Source organism: Triticum aestivum, chromosome 3A (assembly GCF_018294505.1).
Source record: "Triticum aestivum cultivar Chinese Spring chromosome 3A, IWGSC CS RefSeq v2.1, whole genome shotgun sequence".
Taxonomy (NCBI): Eukaryota; Viridiplantae; Streptophyta; class Magnoliopsida; order Poales; family Poaceae; genus Triticum; species Triticum aestivum.
This window is the reverse complement of record NC_057800.1, coordinates 218,708,662-218,732,041: the sequence shown is the minus strand read 5'-3', so window position 1 is coordinate 218,732,041 and position 23,380 is coordinate 218,708,662.

Genomic DNA, 23,380 nt, shown 5'->3' with positions numbered 1-23,380 from the left:
ATGGCGGTAGCATTAAAAGATGATCCCTCACTAAAATTTCAAGGTATAAGTGTTCTCCCTGAGTATGCACCGTTGCGATAGTTCGTCGTGCCGAGACACCACATGATGATCGGGTTTGATAAGCTCTGTGTTCACATACAATGGGTGCAATACAGTTTTGCACATGCGGAATACTTGGGTTAAACTTGACGAGCCTAGCATGTACAGACATGGCCTCGGAACACTAGAGACCGAAAGGTCGAACGTGAATCATATAGTAGATATGATCAACATAGAGATGTTCACCATTGAAAACTACTCCATCTCACGTTTAGTTGATATTGATCACGTGATCATTTAGATGACTCAAGGGATGTCTATCTAAGTGGGAGCTCTTAAGTAATTTGATTAATTGAACTTAATTTATCACGAACTTAGTCCTGATAATTTTTGCATATCTATGTTGTAGATTAATGGCCCGTGCTACCGTTCCCTTGAATTTTAATGCTTTCCTAGAGAAAGCTAAGTTGAAAGATGATGGTAGCAACTACACGGACTGAGTCCGTAACTTGAGGATTATCCTCATTGCAGCATAGAAGAATTATGTCCTGGATGCATGATGACCCACAAGTGTAGGGGATCTATCGTAGTCCTTTCGATAAGTAAGAGTGTTGAACCCAACAAGGAGCAGAAGGAAATGACAAGCGGTTTTCAGCAAGGTATTCTCTGCAAGCACTGAAATTATCGATAACAGATAGTTGTGTGATAAGATAATTCATAACGGGTAACAAGTAACAAAAGTAAACAAGGTGCAGCAAGGTGGCCCAATCCTTTTTGTAGCAAAGGAAAAGCCTGGACAAACTCTTATATAAAGCAAAGCGCTCCCAAGGACACATGGAAATGGTTGTCAAGTTAGTTTTCATCATGCTCATATGATTCGCGTTCGTTACTTTGATAATTTGATATGTGGGTGGACCGGTGCTTGGGTGCTGCCCTTCCTTGGAAAAGCCTCCCACTTATGATTAACCCCTCTCGCAAGCATCCGCAACTACGAAAGAAGTATTAAGGTAAACCTAACCATAGCATGAAACATGTGGATCCAAATCAGCCCTTACGAAGCAACACATAAACTAGGGTTTAAGCTTCTATCACTTTAGCAACCCATCGTCTACTTATTACTTCCCAATGCCTTCCCCTAGGCCAAAATAATGGTTAAGTGTCATGTAGTCTTGATAACCCACAAGTGTAGGGGATCGCAACAGTTTTTGAGGGTAGAGTATTCAACCCAAATTTATTGATTTGACACAAGGGGAGCCAAAGAATATTCTCAAGTATTAGCAGCTGAGTTGTCAATTCAACCACACCTGGAAACTTAATATCTGCAGCAAGATATTTAGTAGCAAAGTCATGTGATAGCAAAAGGTAATGGTAGCAAAAGTAATATTTTTGGTGTATTGTAGTGATGGTAACAATAGCAACAGAAAAGTAAATAAGCGAAGAACAATATATGGAAAGCTCGTAGGCAATGGATCGGTGATAGAGAATTATGTTGGATGTGATCGATCATGTAACAGTCATAACCTAGGGTGACACGGAACTAGCTCCAGTTCATCAATGTAATGTAGGCATGTATTCCGAATATAGTCATATGTGCTTATGGAAAAGAACTTGCATGACATCTTTTGTCCTACCCTCCCGTGGAAGCGGGGTCCTAGCGGAAACTAAGGGATATTAAGGCCTCCTTTTAATAGAGTACCGTACCAAAGCATTAACACATAGTGAATACATGAACTCCTCAAACTACGGTTCTCACCGGTAAGTATCCCGATTATTGTCACTTCGGGGTTAACGGATCATAACACATAATAGGTGACTATAGACTTGCAAGATAGGATCAAGAACTGTCATATATTGATGAAAACATAATAAGTTCATATCTGAAATCATGGCACTCGGGCCCTAGTGACAAGCATTAAGCATAGCAAAGTCATAGCAACATCAATCTCAGAACATAGTGGATACTAGGGATCAAACCTTAACAAAACTAACTCGATTACATGATAAATCTCATCCAACCCATCATCGTCCAGCAAGCCTACGATGGAATTACTCACGCACGGCGGTGAGCATCATGAAATTGGTGATGGAGGATGGTTGATGATGACGATGACGATGGCGACGGATTCCCCCCTCCGGAGCCCCGAACGGACTCCAAATTAGTCGTCCCAAGAGAGTTTAGGGCTTGGCGACGGCTCCGTATCGTAAAACGCGATGGATCCTTCTCTCTGATTTTTTTTCTCCCCGAACATGAATATATGGAGTTGGAGTTGATGTCGGTGGAGCATCAGGGGGCCAATGAGGCAGGGGCGCGTGCCCAGGGGGCAGGCGCGCCCCCACCCTCGTGGACAGGTGGAGGGCCCCCTGACGTGGATTCTTCTTCCAGTATTTTTTATATATTCCAAAATAAATCTCCATTGATTTTCAGGTCATTCCAAGAACTTTTATTTCTGCACAAAAATAACACCATGGCAATTCTGCTGAAAACAACGTCAGTCCGGGTTAGTTCCATTCAAATCATGCAAGTTAGAGTCCAAAACAAGGGCAAAAGTGTTTGGAAAAGTAGATACGACGGAGACGTATCAACTCCCCCAAGCTTAAACCTTTGCTTGTCCTCAAGCAATTCAGTTGATAAACTAAAAGTGATAAAGAAAAACTTTTACAAACTATGTTTGCTCTTGTTGGTGTAAATATGTAAAGCTAGCATTCAAGTTTTCAGCAAAGATTATGAACTAACCATATTCACAATAACATTTAGGTCTCATGTTTACTCATATCAATGGCATAATCAACTAGCGAGCAATAATAATAAATCTCGGATGACAACACTTTCTCAAAACAATCATGGTATGATATAACAAGATGGTATCTCGCTAGCCCTTTCTGAGACCGCAAAACATAAATGCAGAGCACCTATAAAGATCAAGGACTGACTAGACATTGTAATTCATGGTAAAAGAGATCCAGTCAAGTCATACTCAATGTAAACTAATCAGCAATGAATGCAAATTACAGAGGTGCTCTCCAACTACTGCTTTTTAATAAGAGGATGATGACTCAACATGAAAGAAAATAGATAGGCCCTTCGCAGAGGGAAGCAGGGATTTGTAGAGGTGCCAGAGCTCGGTTTTGAAATAGATATGAATAATATTTTGAGCGGTATACTTTCATTGTCAACATAACAACCAAGAGATGGCGATATCTTCCATGCTACACACATTATAGGCGGTTCCCAAACAGAATGGTAAACTTTATACTCCCCCTCCACCAACAAGCATCAATCCATGGCTTGCTCGAAACAACGAGTGCCTCCAACTAACAACAGTCCCAGGGGAGTTTTGTTTGCAATTATTTTGATTTGATTTGCATAAAGCATGGGACTGGGCATCCCGGTGACCAACCATTTTCTCGTGAGTGAGGAGCGGAGTCCACTCCTTTTGAGAATAACCCGCCTAACATGGAAGATACGGACAGCCCTAGTTGATACATGAGCTATTCGAGCATACAAAACAGAATGTTTATTTGAAGGTTTAGAGTTTGGCACATACAAATTTACTTGGAACGGCAGGTAGATACCGTGTATAGGTAGGTATGGTGGACTCATATGGAAGAACTTTGGGGTTTATGGAATTGGATGCACAAGAAGTATTCCCGCTTAGTACAGGTGAAGGCTAGAAAAAGACTGGGAAGCGACTAGCTAGAGAGCGACAAAAGTCATGAACATGCATTAAAATTAATGAACATTGAGTGCAAGCATGAGTAGGATATAATCCACCATGAACATAAATATCGTGAAGGCTATGTTGATTTTGTTTCAACTACATGCGCGAACATGTGCCAAGTCAAGCCATTCGAATCATTCAAAAGAGGATACCACCCTATCATACCACATCACAACCATTTTAATAGCATGTTGGCACGCAAGGTAAACCATTATAGCTCCTAGCTAATTAAGCATGGCATAAATAATTATAATCTCTAATTGTCATTGCAAACATGTTTATTCATAATAGGCTGAATCGGGAACGATGAACTAATCATATTTACAAAAACAAAAGAGGTCGAGTTCATACCAGCTTCTCTCATCTCAATCAGTCCATCATATATCGTCATAATTGCCTTTCACTTGCACGACCAAACGATGTGAATAATGATAATAGTGCATGTGCATAGGACTAAGCTGGAATCTGCAAGCATTCAATACACAGGAGAATACAAGGCAATATGGGCTCTTTTGTCATATCAACAATAATGCATATAAGAGACACTTTAACAATTTAATCATGGTCTTCTCCTATCGACCCTCAAAGAAAAGAAAAGAAATAAAACTATTTACACGGGAAAGCTCCCAACAAACAAAAGAAGAACAGGAAATATTTTTGGGTGTTCTTTTTAATTACTACTGCAAGCATGGAAAATAAACTAGCTAAAATCTACAACTAATTTTTTTGGTTTTTTTATTAAGGTTTATCAAGCACACAAGAAGAAAGCATAAAAAGAGAAAATAAACTAGCATGGATGATACAGTGAAAAAGTATGAGCACCGACAACTAGCATGAGTGTGTGAACAGGAATGTAATGTCGGTGAGAAATATGTACTCCCCCAAGCTTAGGCTTTTGGCCTAAGTTGGTCTATGGCCACGGCTGGCCTGGCGGATATCCAAAGTTATAGCTAGGGTCGTACTGAGATGCAGCAACTATTGCCTCATGGGTTTCTGCTTGGAGACGGCCCGTCTCCGTCCTCCTCTTATACTTGTCCGCCTCCTCCCTGGTTATAACATATCTCCCTTTTTCCTGAGAGTCAAAGAAAGCAGGAGCAAGGAGAGCGACGTGATAGGTGCTGTTGGGGAACGTAGTAATTTCAAAATTTTCCTACGCACACGCAAGATCATGGTGATGCATAGCAACAAGAGGGGAGAGTATGATCTACGTACCCTTGTAGATCGCAACGGAAGCGTTGACACAACGTAGAGGAAGTAGTCGTACGTCTTCTTCCCGATCCAACCGATCCAAGCACCGTTACTCCGGCACCTCCGAGTTCTTAGCACACGTACAGCTCGATGACGCTCCCTGGGCTCCGATCCAGCAAAGCTTTGGGGATGAGTTCCGTCAGCACAACGGCGTGGTGACGATGATGATGTTCCACCGACGCAGGGCTTCGCCTAAGCACTACAACGATATGACCGAGGTGGAATATAGTGGCAGGGGGCACCGCACACGGCTAAGGAACGATCACGAGGATCAACTTCTGTGTCCTAGGGTGCCCCCTGCCCCCGTATATAAAGGAGCAAGGGGGAGGCCGGCCGGCCTATGGGGCGCGCCAAGGGAGGGGGAGTCCTCCTCCTAGTGGGAGTAGGACTCCCCTTTCCTAGTCCAACTAGGAGACTTGGGGGGAAGGAAAGAGAGGGAGATGGAGAGGGAAAGGGGGGGGCCGCGCCCTCCCCTCCTAGTCCAATTCGGACTCCCTTGAGGGGGGGCGCGCCACCTCTTGGGCTGCTGCCCTCTCTCTCCCCTCAGGCCCAAAAGGCCCATTACTTCCCCTGGGGGGTTCCTGTAACCCCTCCGGCACTCCGGTTTTCTCCGAAATCACCCGGAACGCTTCCGGTGTCCGAATATAGCCATCCAATATATCAATCTTTATGTCTCGACCATTTCGAGACTCCTCGTCATGTCCGTTGATCATATCCGGGACTCCGAACTAACTTCGGTACATCAAAAATGCATAAACTCATAATAACTGTCATCGTAACGTTAAGCGTGCGGACCCTACGGTTCGAGAACAATGCAGACATGACTGAGACAAATCTTCGGTCAATAACCAATAGCGGGACCTGGATGCCCATATTGGCTCCTACATATTCTACGAAGATCTTTATCGGTCAGACCGCATAACAACATACGTTGTTCCTTTTGTCATCGGTATGTTACTTGCCCGAGATTCGATCGTCAGTATCCAATACCTAGTTCAATCTCGTTACCGGCAAGTCTCTTTACTCGTTCCGTAATACATCATCTCGCAACTAACTCATTGGTTGCAATGCTTGCAAGGCTTATGCGATGTGCATCACCGAGAGGGCCCAGAGATACCTCTCCGACAATCGGAGTGACAAAACCTAATCTCGAAATACGCCAACCCAACATGTACCTTTGGAGACACCTGTACTACTCCTTTATAATCACCCAGTTACGTTGTGATGTTTGGTAGCACCCAAAGTGTTCCTACGGTAAACGGGAGTTGCATAATCTCATAGTTATAGGAACATGTATAAGTCATGAAGAAAGCAATAGCAACATACTAAACGATCGGGTGCTAAGCTAATGGAATGGGTCATGTCAATCAGATCATTCACTTAATGATGTGATCCCGTTAATCAAATAACAACTCATTGTTCATGGTTAGGAAACATAACCATCTTTGATTAACGAGCTAGTCAAGTAGAGGCATACTAGTGACACTTTGTTTGTCTATGTATTCACACATGTATTATGTTTCCGGTTAATACAATTCTAGCATGAATAATAAACATTTATCATGATATATAAGGAAATAAATAATAACTTTATTATTGCCTCTAGGGCATATTTCCTTCAGTCTCCCACTTGCACTAGAGTCAATAATCTAGATTACACAGTAATGATTCTCACACCCATGGAGCCTTGGTGCTGATCATGTTTTGCTTGTGGAAGAGGCTTAGTCAACGGGTCTGCGACATTCAGATCCGTATGTATCTTGCAAATCTCTATGTCTCCCACCTAGACTAGATCCCGGATGGAATTGAAGCGTCTCTTAATGTGCTTGGTTCTCTTGTGAAATCTGGATTCCTTTGCCAAGGCAATTGCACCAGTATTGTCACAAAAGATTTTCATTGGACCCGATGCACTAGGTATGACACCTAGATCGGATATGAACTCCTTCATCCAGACTCCTTCGTTTGCTGCTTCCGAAGCAGCTATGTACTCCGCTTCACATGTAGATCCCGCCACAACGCTTTGTTTAGAACTGCACCAACTGACAGATCCACCGTTTAATGTAAACACGTATCCGGTTTGCGATTTAGAATCGTCCGGATCAGTGTCAAAGCTTGCATCAACGTAACCGTTTACAATGAGCTCTTTGTCACCTCCATACACGAGAAACATATCCTTTGTCCTTTTTAGGTACTTCAGGATGTTCTTGACCGCTGTCCAGTGATCCACTCCTGGATTACTTTGGTACCTCCCTGCTAGACTTATAGCAAGGCACACATCAGGTCTGGTACACAGCATTGCATACATGATAGAGCCTATGGCTGAAGCATAGGGAACATCTTTCATATTCTCTCTATCTTCTGCGGTGGTCGGGCATTGAGTCTTACTCAACTTCACACCTTGTAACACAGGCAAGAACCCTTTCTTTGCTTGATCCATTTTGAACTTCTTCAAAACCTTGTCAAGGTATGTGCTTTGTGAAAGTCCAATTAAGCGTCTTGATCTATCTCTATAGATCTTAATGCCTAATATGTAAGCAGCTTCACCGAGGTCTTTCATTGAAAAACTCTTATTCAAGTATCCCTTTATGCTATCCAGAAATTCTATATCATTTCCAATTAGTAATATGTCATCTACATATAATATCAGAAATGCTACAGATCTCCCACTCACTTTCTTGTAAATACAGGCTTCTCCAGAAGTCTGTATAAAACCAAATGCTTTGATCACACTATCAAAACGTTTATTCCAACTCCGAGAGGCTTGCACCAGTCCATAAATGGATCGCTGGAGCTTGCACACTTTGTTAGCTCCCTTTGGATCGACAAAACCTTCTGGTTGCATCATATACAACTCTTCTTCCAGAAATCCATTCAGGAATGCAGTTTTGACATCCATCTGCCAAATTTCAAAATCATAAAATGCGGCAATTGCTAACATGATTCGGACAGACTTAAGCATCGCTACGGGTGAGAAGGTCTCATCGTAGTCAATCCCTTGAACTTGCCAAAAACCTTTTGCGACAAGTCGAGCTTTGTAGACAGTAATATTACCGTTAGCGCCAGTCTTCTTCTTGAAGATCCATTTATTCTCAATTGCTTGCCGATCATCGGGCAAGTCAACCAAAGTCCATACTTTGTTCTCATACATGGATCCCATCTCAGATTTCATGGCTTCAAGCCATTTTGCGGAATCTGGGCTCACCATCGCTTCTTCATAGTTCATAGGTTCATCATGATCTAGTAGCATGACTTCCAGAACATGATTACCGTACCACTCTGGTGCGAATCTCACTCTAGTTGATCTACGAGGTTCAGTAGTATCTTGATCTAAAGTTTCATGATCATCATCATTAGCTTCCTCACTAACTGGTGTAGGTGTCACTGAAACAATTTTCTGTGATGTACTACTTTCCAATAAGGGAGCAGGTACAGTTACCTCGTCAAGTTCTACCTTCCTACCACTCACTTCTTTCGAGAGAAACTCCAGAAAGGATCTATTCTTAGCAACGAATGTCTTGCCTTCGGATCTGTGATAGAAGGTGTACCCAACAGTCTCTTTTGGGTATCCTATGAAGACACATTTCTCCGATTTGGGTTCGAGCTTATCAGGTTGAAGCTTTTTCACATAAGCATCGCAGCCCCAAACTTTAAGAAACGACAACTTTGGTTTCTTGCCAAACCATAGTTCATAAGGCGTCGTCTCAACGGATTTTGATGGTGCCCTATTTAACGTGAATGCGGCCGTCTCTAAAGCATAACCCCAAAACGATAGCGGTAAATCAGTAAGAGACATCATAGATCGCACCATATCTAGTAAAGTACGATTACGACGTTCGGATACACCATTACGCTGTGGTGTTCCAGGTGGCGTGAGTTGCGAAACTATTCCGCATTGTTTCAAATGTACACCAAACTCATAACTCAAATATTCTCCTCCACGATCAGATCGTAGAAATTTTATTTTCTTGTTACGATGATTTTCAACTTCACTCTGAAATTCTTTAAACTTTTCAAATGTTTCAGACTTGTGTTTCATTAAGTAGATATACCCATATCTGCTTAAGTCATCTGTGAAGGTGAGAAAATAACGATATCCGCCACGATCCTCAATATTCATCGGACCACATACATCTGTATGTATGATTTCCAACAAATCTGTTGCTCTCTCCATAGTACCGGAGAACGGTGTTTTAGTCATCTTGCCCATGAGGCACGGTTCGCAAGTACCAAGTGATTCATAATCAAGTGGTTCCAAAAGTCCATCAGTATGGAGTTTCTTCATGCGTTTTACACCGATATGACCTAAACGGCAGTGCCACAAATAAGTTGCACTATCATTATCAACTCTGCATCTTTTGGTTTCAACATTATGAATATGTGTGTTACTACTATCGAGATTCAACAAGAATAGACCACTCTTTAAGGGTGCATGACCATAAAAGATATTACTCATATAAATAGAACAACCATTATTCTCTGATTTAAATGAATAACCGTCTCGCATCAAACAAGATCCAGATATAATGTTCATGCTCAACGCTGGCACCAAATAACAATTATTTAGGTCTAATACTAATCCCGAAGGTAGATGTAGAGGTAGCGTGCCGACCGCGATCACATCTACTTTGGAACCGTTTCCCACGCGCATCGTCACCTCGTCCTTTGCTAGTGTTCGCTTAATCCGTAGTCCCTGTTTCGAGTTGCAAATATTAGCAACAGAACCAGTATCAAATACCCAGGTGCTACTGCGAGCTCTAGTAAGGTACACATCAATAACATGTATATCACATATACCTTTGTTCACCTTGCCATCCTTCTTATCCGCCAAATACTTGGGGCAGTTCCGCTTCCAGTGACCAGTCTGCTTGCAGTAGAAGCACTCAGTTTCAGGCTTAGGTCCAGACTTGGGTTTCTTCTCTTGAGCAGCAACTTGCTTGCCGTTCTTCTTGAAGTTCCCCTTCTTCTTTCCTTTGCCCTTTTTCTTGAAACTAGTGGTCTTATTGACCATCAACACTTGATGCTCCTTCTTGATTTCTACCTCCGCAGCTTTCAGCATTGCGAAGAGCTCGGGAATAGTCTTGTTCATCCCTTGCATATTATAGTTCATCACTAAGCTCTTGTAGCTTGGTGGCAGTGATTGGAGAATTCTGTCAATGACAAAATCATCTGGAAGATTAACTCCCAATTGAATCAAGTGATTATTATACCCATACATTTTGAGTATATGCTCACTGACAGAACTGTTCTCCTCCATCTTGCAGCTGTAGAACTTATTGGAGACTTCATATCTCTCAATTCGGGCATTTGCTTGAAATATGAAATTCAACTCCTGAAACATCTCATATGCTCCATGACGTTCAAAACGTCGTTGAAGTCCTGATTCTAAGCCGTAAAGCATGGCACACTGAACTATCGAGTAGTCATCAGCTTTGCTCTGCCAGACATTCATAACATCTGGTGTTGCTCCTGTAGCAGGCCTGGCACCCAGCGGTGCTTCCAGGACGTAATTCTTCTGTGCAGCAATGAGGATAATCCTCAAGTTACGGACCTAGTCCGTGTAATCGCTACCATCATCTTTCAACTTTGCTTTCTCAAGGAACGCATTAAAATTCAACAAAACAACAACACGGGCCATCTATCTACAATCAAACATACATAAGCAAGATACTATCATGTACTAAGTTCATGATAAATTTAAGTTCAATTAATCATATTACTTAAGAACTCCCACTTAGATAGACATCCCTCTAATCTTCTAAGTGATCACGTGATCCAAATTAACTAAACCATAACCGATCATCACGTGAAATGGATTAGTTTTCAATGGTGAACATCATTATGTTGATCATATCTACTATATGATTCACGCTCGACCTTTCGGTCTCCGTGTTCCGAGGCCATATCTGCATATGCTAGGCTCGTCAAGTTTAACCTGAGTATTCTGCATGTGCAAAACTGACTTGCACCCGTTGTAGATGGACGTAGAGCTTATCACACCCGATCATCACGTGGTGTCTGGGCACGACGAACTTTGGCAACGGTGCATACTCAGGGAGAACACTTCTTGATAATTTAGTGAGAGATCATCTTATAATGCTACCGTCAATCAAAGCAAGATAAGATGCATAAAGGATAAACATCACATGCAATCAATATAAGTGATATGATATGGCCATCATCATCTTGTGCTTGTGATCTTCATCTCCGAAGCACTGTCATGATCACCATCGTCACCGGCGCGAAACCTTGATCTCCATTGTAGCATCGTTGTCGTCTCGCCAATCTTATGCTTCCACGACTATCACTACCGTTTAGTAATAAAGTAAAGCATTACATCGCGATTTCATTGCATACAATAAAGTGACAACCATATGGCTCCTGCCAGTTGCTGATAACTCGGTTACAAAACATGATCATCTCATACAATAAAATTTAGCACCATGTCTTGGCCATATCACATCACAACATGCCTTGCAAAAACAAGTTAGACGTCCTCTACTTTGTTGTTGCAAGTTTTACGTGGCTGCTACGGGCTTAAGCAAGAACCAATCTCACCTACGCATCAAAACCACAATGATAGTTTGTCAATTTGACTCCGTTTTAACCTTCGCAAGGACCGGGCGTAGCCACACTTGGTTCAACTAAAGTTGGAGAGACAGTCGCCCGCAAGCCACCTATGTGCAAAGCACGTCGGGAGAACCGGTCTCGCGTAAGCGTACGCGTAATGTTGGTCCGGGTCGTCTCGTCCAACAATGCCGCCGAACCAAAGTATGACATGCTGGTAGGCAGTATGACTTATATCGCCCACAACTCACTTGTGTTCTACTCGTGCAAATAACATCAAACCATAAAACCTAGGCTCGGATGCCACTGTTGGGGAACGTAGTAATTTCAAAATTTTCCTACGCACACGCAAGATCATGGTGATGCATAGCAACGAGAGGGGAGAGTATGATCTACGTACCCTTGTAGATCGCAACGGAAGCGTTGACACAACATAGAGGAAGTAGTCGTACGTCTTCTTCCCGATCCGACCGATCCAAGCACCGTTACTCCGGCACCTCCGAGTTCTTAGCACACGTACAGCTCGATGACGCTCCCCGGGCTCCGATCCAGCAAAGCTTCAGGGATGAGTTCCGTCAGCACAACGGCGTGGTGACGATGATGATGTTCCACCAATGCAGGGCTTCGCCTAAGCACTACAACGATATGACCGTGGTGGAATATGGTGGCAGGGGGCACCGCACACGGCTAAGGAGCGATCACGAGGATCAACTTGTGTGTCCTAGGGTGCCCCCCTGCCCCCGTATATAAAGGAGCAAGGGGGAGGCCGGCCGGCCTATGGGGCGCACCAAGGGAGGGGCAGTCCTCCTCCTAGTGGGAGTAGGACTCCCCTTTCCTAGTCCAACTAGGAGACTTGGGGGGGATGGAAAGAGAGGGAGAGGGAGAGGGAAAGGGAAGGCCGCGCCCTCCCCTCCTAGTCCAATTCGGACTCCCTTGAGGGGGGGCGCGCCACCTCTTGGGCTGCTGCCCTCTCTCTCCCCTCAGGCCCAATAAGGCCCATTACTTCCCCGGGGGGTTCCGGTAACCCCTCCGGCACTCCGGTTTTCTCCGAAATCACCCGGAACACTTCCGGTGTCCGAATATAGCCGTCCAATATATCAATCTTTATGTCTCAACCATTTCAAGACTCCTCGTCATGTCCGTTGATCACATCCGGGACTCCGAACTAACTTCGGTACATCAAAAATGCATAAACTCATAATAACTGTCATCGTAACGTTAAGCGTGCGGACCCTACGGTTCGAGAACAATGCAGACAGGACTGAGACATATCTCTGGTCAATAACCAATAGCGGGACCTGGATGCCCATATTGGCTCCTACATATTCTACGAAGATCTTTATCGGTCAGACTGCATAACAACATACGTTGTTCCTTTTGTCATCGGTATGTTACTTGCCCGAGATTTGATCGTCGATATCCAATACCTAGTTCAATCTCGTTACCGGCAAGTCTCTTTACTCGTTCCGTAATACATCATCTCGCAACTAACTCATTGGTTGCAATGCTTGCAAGGCTTATGTGATGTGCATTACCAAGAGGGCCCAGAGATACCTCTCCGACAATCGGAGTGACAAAACCTAATCTCGTAATACGCCAACCCAACATGTACCTTTGGAGACACCTGTAGTACTCCTTTATAATCACCCAGTTACGTTGTGACGTTTGGTAGCACCCAAAGTGTTCCTCCGGTAAACGGGAGTTGCATAATCTCATAGTTATAGGAACATGTATAAGTCATGAAGAAAGCAATAGCAACATACTAAACGATCGGGTGCTAAGCTAATGGAATGGGTCATGTCAATCAGATCATTCACTTAATGATGTGATCCCGTTAATCAAATAACAACTCATTGTTCATGGTTAGGAAACATAACCATCTTTGATTAACGAGCTAGTCAAGTAGAGGCATACTAGTGACACTTTGTTTGTCTATGTATTCACACATGTATTATGTTTCCGGTTAATACAATTCTAGCATGAATAATAAACATTTATCATGATATATAAGGAAATAAATAATAACTTTATTATTGCCTCTAGGGCATATTTCCTTCAGGTGCGTCGACTGTCAAAGATTAGTCGGTACTGGAGGAACTGATTGTTCCTCTCAACGAACTGATGACGAACCATAGCCTCATAATCTAAATAAACAGGAGGTAACTCAATATCATACCCACGTATGGGTATATCAAGAAAATTAGCTAGACGGGTTGCATAAATTCCACCAAAGAAATCTCCATGAAATCTATTATTATGCAACCTACGTGCAACAATGGCTCCCAAATTATAATGTTTATCTCCTAATACAGCACTCCTGAGAACACTGAGGTCAGGGACACACATGTGACATGCTTCATCCTTACCATTTATGCACCTACCTATGAAGAGAGCAAAATAATGTATAGCAGGAAAATGAATGCTCCCTATGGTAGCTTGTGTTATATCTCTAGATTCCCCCACAGTTATACTATCAAGAAAATCTCTAAACTCAGATTTGCGAGGCTCACTAGTGCTAACCCATTGTGGAAGTTTGCAAGCGGTGTTAAAATCCTCTTAGTCCATAGTATAAGAATTTTCATAAAGATCAAATAGGATGGTTTGAGAATTGCGAGATGATGAAAATTCAAACCTTCTCACAAAGGAATCGGTGAGATAGTGGTACTGGCGGCACTTATCCGCCTCAAAGCTCTCAAGATCGGCATTACGCAGATACGCATTAAATTCTTCCTTGATTCCTGCTCGATCAATGAAATCCTCTGAAGGCCATTCACAAGTCCGCACTTGAGCATCCCTTGGTGGTTCATCGTTGGCTTCGCGCATTGCGAGCCTGGGTCCTTGCTTCCTTGAAGGACCACCTTGGTACATTTTCCTAAACATATTTCTTCCTCTGAAAAATTTCTGAATTTTTTAGTAACTTCAAAATAAAAGTGAACCAAACTCAACAAAATTGATAGCAACTACTCCCACAAGTGCCTAGAGGATATATCATGCATTAGAACTACTTGGAACCATATAAATTTGACATGCAACCTCAAGAACATGGTCACCTAGGCAGCACAAACTTGCAATGAATAAAGCACTAGAACAAAAACTAATTGGACCATTGGAGGAGTCACATACCAAGGAACAATCCCCCAAAGCAGTTTTGTGAGAGGTGCTTTGAGCAAGGAGATCGAAAATCACAGCAAGATGAGCTAGATATCGTGCTTGAGCTGGTTGGTGATTTTTTTTGGGAGGAAGAAAGAGTGTGTGGTTGCTCAAATAAGTGGAGGGGAGCCACCGTGGGCCCACGAGGCAGGGGGCGCACCCTGGACCCTCGTGGCCAGGTGCTTCCTCCCCTTGCTGTGTTCTCAGTGCCAGATATTCTCAAATATTCCAGAAAAATCGTATTTAAATTTCAGGGCATTTGGAGAACTTTTATTTTCGGGGTATTTTTTATTGCATGGATAATTCAGAAAACAGACAGAATATACTATTTTTGCTTTATTTAATTTAAATAATAGAAAGTAAAAAGAGGGTACAGGAGGTGTGCTTTCTAAATTAATCCATCTCATGCTCGTCAAAAGGAATCCACTAACAAGGTTGATCAAGTCTTGTTAACAAACTCATTTTGAATAACATGGAACCGGAGAATTTTCGAATAACACTAGGTTACCTCAATGGGGATATGCACGTCCCCAATAATAAGTATATCATATTTCTTCTTGACAGTAGGAAGAGGAAATTCAAAACCTCCAAAAATAATCGATGGAATTTTTCCAATAAAGTTTATACTATGAACTTGAGGTTGTTTCCTCGGAAAGTGTACCGTATGCTCATTGCCATTAAGATGAAAAGTGACATTGGCTTTGTTGCAATCAATAACAGCCCCTGCAGTATTCAAAAAAGTTCTTACAAGAATAATAGACATATTGTCGTCCTCGGGAATATCAAGAATAACAAAGTCTGTTAAAATAGTAACGTTTTCAACCACAACAGGCACATCCTCATAAATACCGACAGGTATATCAGTTGATTTATCAGCCATTTCCAAAGATATTTCAGTAGGTGTCAACTATTTCAAATCAAGTTTACGATATAAAGAGAGAGGCATAACACTAACACCGGCTCCAAGATCACATAAGGCAGTTCTAACATAATTTCTTTTAATGGAGCATGGTATAGTGGGTACTCCTGGATCTCCTAACTTCTTAGGTATTCCACCCTTAAAAGTGTAATTAGCAAGCATGGTGGAAATTTCATCTTCAGGTATCTTTCTTTTATTTGTAACAATTTCTTTCATATACTTGGCGTAAGGATTCATTTTGAGCTTATCAGTTAATCGCATACGCAAAAAGATAGGTCTAATCATTCTAGCAAAGCGCTCAAAATCCTCATCATCCTTTTTCTTGGATGGTTTGGGAGGAAAAGGCATGGGTCTCTGAACCCATGGTTCCCTTTCTTTACCGTGCTTCCTAGCAATGAAGTCTCTCTTATCATAACGTTGATTCTTTGATTGTGGGTTATCAAGATCAATAGCAGGTTCAATCTCTACATCATTATTATTACTAGGTTGAGCATCAACATGAACATCATCATTAACATTATCACTAGGTTCATGTTCATTACCAGGTTGGGTTCCAACATCAGAAATAGAAATATCATTGGGATTCTCAGGTGTGTCAACAACAGGTTCAATAGAAGCATGCAAAGTCCTATCATTTTTCTTTCTCTTCCTCTTAGAAGGACTAGGTGCATCTACATTATTTCTCTGAGAATCCTGCTCAATTCTCTTAGAATGGCCTTCAGGATACAAAGGTTCCTGAGTCATTTTACCAGTTCTAGTAGCCACTCTAACAACAAAATCATTATTCTTACTATTCAAATCATTGAGCAAATCATTCTGAGCTTTAAGTACTTGTTCTACTTGAGTGGTAACCATAGAAGCATGTTTACTAATAAGTTTAAGTTCACCTTTAACTCTAGACATATAATCATTCAAGTGTTCAATCATATAAGCATTATGTTTTAATTGTCTACCAAAATAAGCATTGAAGTCTTCTTGCTTAACCATAAAGTTATCAAACTCATCTAAGCATTGGCTAGCAAACTTAGTAGGAGGGATTTCAGTTTTATCTTATATATAGAGAGAATTTACCTTTACTACCTGTGTCGGGTTATCAAGACCATGTGTTTCTTCAACAGGCGGTAAATTAAGACCATGTATTTCTTCAATAGGAGGTAAATTCTTAACATCTTCAGCTTTAATACCTTTTTCTTTCATAGATTTCTTTGCCTCTTGCATATCTTCAGGACTGAGAAATAGAATACCCCTTTTCTTTGGAGTTGGCTTAGGAGTTTGTTCAGGTATTGGATCAGGAATAGGATCAGGAAGTGTCCAATTATTTTCATTAGTCAGCATATTATTCAATAGAATTTCAGCTTCATCTGGTGTTCTTTCCCTGAGAACACAACCAGCACAACTATCCAGGTGGTCTCTGGAAGCATCGGTTAGTGCATTATAAAAGATATCAAGTATTTCATTTTTCTTGAGAGGATGATCAGGCAAAGCATTAAGTAATTGGAGAAGCCTCCCCCAAGCTTGTGGGAGACTCTCTTATTCAATTTGCACAAAATTATATATTTCCCTTAAAGCAACTTGTTTCTTATGAGCGGGGAAATATTTAGCAGAGAAGTAATAAATCATATCCTGGGGACTACGCACACAACCAGGATCAAGAGAATTAAACCATATCTTAGCATCGCCCTTTAATGAGAACGGAAATATCTTAAGGACATAATAGTAGCGAGTTTTGTCATCATTAGTGACAGGGTGGCTATATCATTTAATTTAGTAAGATGTGCCACAACAGTTTCAGATTCGTAGGCATAGAAAGGATCATATTCAACCAAAGTAATTATATCAGGGTCGACAGAGAATTCATAATCCTTATCAGTAACAAAGATAGGTGAAGTAGCATAAGCAGGATCATATTTCATTCTAGCATTCAGAGTTTTTGTTTGAGCTTAGCTAATAATTTATTAAGATCACTCCTATCATTGCAAGCAAGAAAATCTCTAGCAGTTTCTTCATCCATAACATAGCCCTCAGGCACAACAGGTAATTCATATCTAGGGGGAGAATCTTCATCATCACTTTCATCAATATTATCAGTTTCAATAATTTCATTCTCTCTAGCCCTAGCAAGTTGTTCATCAAGAAATTCACCAAGTGGCATGGTAGTATCAAGCATAGAAGTGGTTTCATCATAAGTATCATGCATAGTAGAAGTGGCATCATCAATAACATGCGACATATCAGAATTAATAGCAGAAGCAGGTTTAGGTGCTGCAAGCTTACTCAAAACAAAAGGTGGATCAAGTGCAGAGCTAGATGGCAGTTCCTTACCTCCCCTCGTAGTTGAGGGATAACTTCAAGTTCTTCATAATGATAAGCAGATATAAATCCCAAGTGACTCAAAGAATAGAGCTATGCTCCCCGGCAAAGACGCCAGAAAATAGTCTTGATAACCCACAAGTATAGGGGATCGCAACAGTTTTCGAGGGTAGAGTATTCAACCCAAATTTATTGATTCGACACAAGGGGAGCCAAAGAATATTCTCAAGTATTAGCAGCTGAGTTGTCAATTCAACCACACCTGGAAACTTAATATCTGCAGCAAGGTATTTAGTAGCAAAGTAATATGATAGCAGAAGGTAACGTTAGCAAAAGTAATATTTTTGGTGTTTTGTAGTGATGGTAACAATAGCAACAGAAAAGTAAATAAGCGAAGAACAATATATGGAAAGCTCCTAGGCAATGGATCAGTGATAGAGAATTATGCTGGTGCGATTGATCATGTAACAGTCATAACCTAGGGTGACACAGAACTAGCTCCAGTTCATCAATGTAATGTAGGCATGTATTCCGAATATAGTCATACATGCTTATGGAAAAGAACTTGCATGGCATCTTTTGTCCTACCCTCCCGTGGCAGCGGGGTCCTAGCGGAAACTAAGGGATATTAAGGCCTCCTTTGAATAGAGTACCGGACCAAAGCATTAACACATAGTGAATACATGAACTCCTCAAACTACAGTGATCACTAGTAAGTATCTCGATTATTGTCACTTCGGGGTTAACGGATCATAACACATAATAGGTGACTATAGAATTGCAAGATTGGATCAAGAATTCTCATATATTGATGAAAACATAATAGGTTCATATATGAAATCATGGCACTCCGGCCCTAGTGACAAGCATTAAGAATAGCAAAGTCATAGCAACATCAATCTCAGAACATAGTGGATACCAGGGATCAAACCCTAACAAAACTAACTCGATTACATGATAAATCTCATCCAACCCATCACCGTCCAGCAAGCCTACTATGGAATTAATCATGCATGACGGTGAGCATCATGAAATTGGTGATGGAGGATGGTTGATGATGATGATGGCGACGGATTCCCCTCTCCGAAGCCCCGAACAGACTCCAGACCAGCCCTCCCAAGAGAGTTTAGGGCTTGGCGGCGGCTCCATATCGTAAAACGCGATGAATCCTTCTCTCTGATTTTTTCTCCCCGAACACGAATATATGGAGTTAGAGTTGAGGCCGGTGGAGCGTCAGGGGCCCCACGAGGCAGGGGCGCGCCTAGGGGGGCTGGCGCGCCCCCCACCCTCGTGGACAGGTGGAGGCACCCATGACGTGGATTCTTCTTCCAGTATTTTTTATATATTCCAAAATAAATATCCGTTGATTTTCAGGTCATTCCGAGAACTTTTATTTCTGCACAAAAATAACACCATGGCAATTCTGCTGAAAACAGCGTCAGTCCGGGTTAGTTCCATTCAAATCATGCAAGTTAGAGTCCAAAACAAGGGAAAAAGTGTTTGGAAAAGTAGATACGACGGAGACGTATCATTGTTGACGTTCACATAACACCACTAGAGGAGAGACAACATACATGTCATCAAAATATCGAACGAATACCAAATTCACATGATTACTTATAACAAGACTTCTCCCATGCCCTCAGGAACAAACATAACTACTCACAAAGAATATTTATAATCATAATCAGAGGAGTATTAATTATCATTAAGGATCTGAAATATAATCTTCCACTGGATAAACCAACTAGCATCAACTACAAGGAGTAATCAACACTACTAGCAATCCACAGGTACCAATCTGAGGTTTTTGGACCAAGATTGAATACAAGAGATGAACTAGGGTTTGAGAGGATATGGTGCTGGTGAAGATGTTGCTGGAGATTGACCCCCTCTCAATGAGAGGATCGATGGTGATGATGATGGCGATGATTTCCCCCTCCCGGAGGGATGTTTCCCTGGCAAAACTGCTCTGTCGGAGCCCTAGATTGGTTCTGCCTAGGTTCCGCCTCGAGACGGTGGCGCTTCGTCCCGAAAGCTTCGTGCTGATTTTTTCCAGGTCAAAACACACCATATAGCCAAATATGGGCACGGGAGGTCAGCCAGGGGTCCCACAAGGTCGTGGGCGCGCCCAGGGGGTGGAGGGCGCCCTCCACCCTTGTGGCTGGCTGGTGGCCCCCCTCTGGTACTTTCTTCGCCCAATATTTTGAAGGAAATATGCCCTAGAGGTAATAATAAAGTTGTTATTTATATTTCCTTATATCATGATAAATGTTTATTATTCATGCTAGAATTGTATTAACCGGAAACTTAGTACATGTGTGAATACATAGACAAACAGAGTGTCCCTAGTATGCCTCTACTAGACTAGCTCGTTAATCAAAGATGGTTAAGTTTCCTAGCCATAGACATGTGTTGTCATTTGATGAAGGGGATCACATCATTAGAGAATGATGTGATGGACAAGACTCATCCGTTAGCTTAGCACTATGATCGTTTAGTTTATTGCTATTGCTTTCTTCATGACTTATACATGTTCCTATGACTATGAGATTATGCAACTCCTGAATACCAGAGGAAGACTTGGTGTGCTATCAAACGTCACAACGTAACTGGGTGATTATAAAGATGCTCTAGAGGTGTCTCGGATGGTGTTTGTTGAGTTGGCATAGATCTAGATTAGGATTTGTCACTCCGATTGTCGGAGTGGTATCTCTGGGCCCTCTCAGTAATGCACATCACTATAAGCCTTGCAAGCAATGTGACTAATGAGTTAGTTGTGGGATGATGCATTACGGTACTAGTAAAGAGACTTGCCGGTAACGAGATTGTACTAGGTATTGAGATACCGACGATCGAATCTCGGGCAAGTAACATACTGATGACAAAGGGAACAGCGTATGTTGTTATGCGGTTTGCCGATAAAGATATTCGTAGAATATGTAGGAACCAATATGAACATCCAGGTTCCACTATTGCTTATTGACTGGAGATGAGTTTCGGTCGTGTCTACATAGTTCTCAAACCCATAGGGTCCGCACGCTTAACGTTCGAGAATGATTGGTATTATGAGTTTTGTGATTTGATGTACCGAAGGTTGTTCGGAGTCTCGGGTGAGATCACGGACATGACGAGGAGTCTGGAAATGGTTGAGACGTAAAGATCGATATATTGGAAGGCTATATTCGGACATCGGAGTATTTTTTGGAGTACCGGGGAGTTACGGGAATTCACCGGGAGAAGTAATGGGCCTTATTGGGCTTTAGTGGAGAGAGGGGAGAAGGGCCAAGAGGTGGTGCGCGCCTCCCCCCTGACCAAAACGAATTGGACAAGGGGTGGGGGCGCGGCCCCCCTTTCCTTCTCCCTCTGCCTCTCTTTCCTTCTCTCCTACTCTGAATAGGAAAGAGGAGGGGAATCCTACTTGGACTAGGGAGTCCTAGTAGGATTCCCCACACCTCGCGCGCAACCTTAGGGCCGATCACCTCTTCCCTCCCCTCCTTTATATACGTGGCTGATATGTCTCCAACGTATCTATAATTTTTGATTGTTCCATGCTATTATATATTCTGTTTTGGATGTTTAATGGGCTTTATTATACACTTTTACATTATTTTTGGGACTAACCTATTAACCCAAGGCCCAACGCAAATTGTTGTTTTTTTGCCTATTTCAGTGTTTCGCAGAAAAGGAATATCAAACGGAGTCCAAACGGAATGAAACCTTCGGGAGCATGATTTTTGGAACAAACTTGATCTAGAGGACTTGGAGTGGATGTCAAGCAACCAACGAGGAGGCCACGAGCCAAGATGCCCTCCCCCCTCGTGGGCCCCTCGTGGCTCAACCGACCTACTTCTTCCTCCTATATATGTTCATATACCCCGAAAACATCTAGGAGCACCACAAAACCCTATTTCCACCGTCGCAACCTTCTGTACCCAAGAGATCCCATCTTGGGGCCTTTTCCGGAGCTCCGCCGGAGGGGGCATCGATCATGGAGGGCCTCTACATCAACTCCATGGCCCCTCCGATGATGTGTGAGTAGTTTACTCCAGACCTTCGGGTCCATAGCTATTAGCTAGATGGCTTCTTCTCTCTCTTTGGATCACAATACAAAGTTCTCCTCGATCTTCTTGGAGATCTATTCGATGTAACTCTTTTTGTGGTGTGTTTGTCGAGATCCAATGAATTGTGGGTTTATGATCAAGTCTATCTATGAACAATATTTGATTCTTGTCTGAAATCATTTATGTATGATTGGTTATCTTTGCAAGTCTCTTCGAATTATCAGTTTGGTTTGGCCTACTAGATTGATCTTTCTTGCAATGGGAGAAGTGCTTAGCTTTGGGTTCAATCTTTCGGTGCTCGATCCCAATGACAGAAAGGGAAACGACACGTATTGTATTGTTGCCATCAAGGATAAAAAGATGGGGTTTATATCATATTGCTTGAGTTTATCCCTCTACATCATGGTATCTTACCTAATGCGTTACTCTATTCTTATGAACTTAATACTCTAAATGCATGCTGGATAGCGGTCGATGTGTGGAGTAATAGTAGTAGATGCAGGAAGGAGTCGGTCTACTTGTCACGGACGTGATGCCTATATACAAGATCATGCCTAGATATTCTCATAATTATTCGCTTTTCTATCAATTGCTCGACAGTAATTTGTTCACCCACTGTAATACTTATGCTATCTTGAGAGAATCCACTAGTGAAACCTATGCCCCCGGGTCTATTCTCCATTATATTAATCTTCCGTCAACAAGTTATTTCTATTACCTTCTATTTTGCAATCTTTACTCTTTATCATAAAAATACCAAAAATATTATCTTATCATCTCTATCAGATCTCACTCTCGTAAGTGACCGTGAAGGGATTGACAACCCCTTTATCGCGTTGGTTGTGAGGTTCTTATTTGTTTGTGTAGGTACGAGGGACTTGCGTGTGGCCTCCTACTGGACTGATACCTTGGTTCTCAAAAACTGAGGGAAATACTTATGCTACTTTGCTGCATCACCCTTTCCTCTTCAAGGGAAAACCAACGCAGTACTCAAGAGGTAGCAAGAAGGATTTTTGGCGCCATTGCTGGGGAGGCTACGCACAAGTCAAGGCATACCAAGTACCCATCACAAACTCTTATGACTCGCATTACATTATTTGCCATTTTCCTCTTGTTTTCCTCTCCCCCACTTCACCCTTGCCATTTTATTTGCCCTCTTTTCCCGTTCCCCTTCTCTTTTCTAGTTTGTCTCTTTTTGCTTGTATGTTGGATTGCTTGCTTGTCACGATGGCTCAAGATAATACTAAATTGTGTGATTTTTCCAATACCAACAATAATGATTTTATTAGCACTCCGATTTCTCCTCTTTCCGATGTTGAATCTTGTGAAATTAATGTTGCTTTGCTGAATCTTGTCATGAAAGATCC